The sequence below is a fragment of the Cynoglossus semilaevis genome, chromosome 14 (genome assembly GCF_000523025.1).
Source record: "Cynoglossus semilaevis isolate Cse_v1.0 chromosome 14, Cse_v1.0, whole genome shotgun sequence".
Taxonomy (NCBI): Eukaryota; Metazoa; Chordata; class Actinopteri; order Pleuronectiformes; family Cynoglossidae; genus Cynoglossus; species Cynoglossus semilaevis.
In genome coordinates, this window is record NC_024320.1 from 12,467,091 (window position 1) to 12,469,954 (window position 2,864).

Genomic DNA, 2,864 nt, shown 5'->3' on the forward strand with positions numbered 1-2,864 from the left:
AAAAGCTGACATGATAAATACAGTCAAACTGCATAATCTGAATTAACAACCTGTGACTTAATTCACATTGGATTAAAATTAACCCAGAATTAACTCAACAAACAAACAATTATTCAAAAGATAGGCTCAATGTGAGCACGCATTATAGTAAATGGTACAATGGACAGGCAGTGCCTCTCCTGCCATCATGATAAGAAAAGAAACGAATATAAAATAAATATTATTATTTTCCACTGATCTGTGTTAAAGATGCATTTTCAGTGTGACTCTTCACATTTCTGACACTTCATTAGTAAACATCGCCGAATTCGAGTATTTCGCGTTCGAATACAGAGCAAAAATCCCAGGTGAGGCAGCGACGAGCTGTCTCTCACTTCTGACTGCACGATCCAATACAAACTTGGTCACATGACGTTGCCTGTTTCTATTCCTCAGCCAATAAGTGCAGAGAAAAGTCAGCAGGGGAGGCAAACAGTACTCTGCCTCACCTCAAGGGGTCGTACGTGAACTGAAAGTCGACGCCAAGCTAGAGCCAGTAGTAGAAGAAGAACAGCGTTTTCTATGCTCTGCCCGATCTTGACTGACTATGGATTGTATTTCAAGACGGAAATATTTCTCAAAACTGGACTTCCGGTCTAAACAGAAGATAAGTGATGGAAGACCAACGCCGGAGCTAAAAGGTTAGCTTCAAACTACGGGACAGAAGAGTCGTTCTTCTAAAATGTAATGGTACAAACGAAAAGACTGGCTGTGTGTCTGTCCCGTAAGAAACCGCCATTACTGTTTTTCTTGCTTTTTTATTGTCATTGTGTGACAACGTCTGGACTAACTCAGGATACTGTGACCTGAAACATTTACAACGAAGCCTCAGCAGACATGAGCATATACTTTAATTTGTTTACAATAAATCTGAATTTCTTAGACACAAGGGTGCTCTGTCCATTTGTATAAAGAAACGTTCTTTGTACACTAAACATCGTCCACAATGATAAGTTGAGGGAAAACCGAGAGATACAACCGTGGACTTCATGTATAAGTAAGGGTAAGGCTAAAAATGGTTTTGTTTGTTTTGTTTTTTTTAAAATAAGATGGGAGTAAGTAAAAAAAAATTAAGTGTTTGATAACTAAATTTTTGGCCTAAAATATTTTTTTCTTATCAAATTGATAGACACAACGGTTGTCTACGGTTGTTAAACGGTTGTTTATTAAAGCACCAGAATTGTTGAAAAAAAGTGATTTTTTTTTTTACTGAAGGTCAAAATTAAACTTGTGCTGCACTCATCTCTATACTTGAATTTGTTTACAGTAAATCTGAATTTCTTAGACACAAGGGTGCTCTGTCCATTTGTATAAAGAAACGTTGTTGTCAGTGTCATTGACAAAGGAATGCTGATGGATATGAAGCATTACCAGGTGATGATGTTGGATGAATAGTGAAATAAGATGCTCTTTTCGGTTCTAACAATTGTAAATCTGACTCCAGAGAAGTCACCAGCCATCAACCTCACCGTCACTGATAGTATGTACTGTACATAGTACATTGCTGTAAAGTTTGTGCTCTTGTGTTTGGTGAAAGCTTACCCTAATTTAACACCTCCCAAATTACCCTTCTGGGTAATTGAAAGACCCCAAGGCAAACTGGGGGATGGAAAAGAAGCAATTTTTTTTCTCAATTCCAAATTTCATTTTGGAAAGCCAGTTCGTTGATTTTAAAACGAAAAATGAAATACAGGTCATTTTCTGTTTTTTGAATTTTTTAATTCAAAATGGAAATTGGATGGCCGCAACGTACACGGACCAAGCTCTATCACGCTGTGACCTCAGTGTCATCAGTCGGTCTTCTGTAGGTGATATGGTTGAACTGAAGCAGAAGCGAAGTCTCTGGATCAAACCTCAACTCACCATGTAATTCTATGGTCCCAGGGCACTGCTCTGTTCAAGGCCAGTATTCTTTGCTCCATATTAGCAGGATGGCCATACAAAACCTGTCACTCTAGTGCAGGAGGTGATTGAAAGGAAAATAAAGATACAAATGGACACAACATAAATATTGGTCTTAAAGTACAAGTACTGATAACAAGGCATGCCTGACCACTCGTTGACCAGAAGTTGATCTGGACCTCAGCAGAAGTGAACAGGTTGATAACAGCTTCAGTAGAAGCAGCAGTTTCTGTCTTACATGTGGGTTTTTTTTGTATTTTTCCTCATGTGGTCAGTGACACAACAGGAAACCGTGATTAAAATCATTCTCTGATTCTCAACAACATTTTGAACAAAAATAATTCTCAAGAAAAACCCACCATCGCTTCGACTGATAAAATCTCTGCTTGAACGTAAAAGTTACGACCGAAGCAAACTTTAATCTGTTAATCTGATGTTTACCAAGGTTCTATGTAACCCAAGAGGTTGCTAAACAACACCAGCATTTCCTGTGCCGTCCACTTCCTGATTTGTCATTTTACTTGGCTTAATAAAGTAGAGAAACTGTGTTTTAAGAGAGTTGAACATTAAAGACAGTTTCACTGCCTCATGTGCTGTCTGGTGGCAGTAAGGCTTTAGACCTTACGATTTAAGGGTGGACAAAGGTCCTGTAAAAGGTTATATCTGACATATATGACAAGAGATCAAGAAAAACTATTATTCAACTTCAATCAGTGATTACTTTGAACTTGTTTCACAGTCCTACAACCAGAGAGTGATATTTAGGGTCCTTATGTCCAGACAGTGCTAATTTTCAGTTGTACTGTATTTTTGACAACCCTGGAGTTGCTGATCCCCTGCTGCCTCCACTGATCAAACATCTTCTTAAAAAATACAGTAGAAACTTCCTTTTAAACTGTACCGTTAGTACAAACATACCAGAT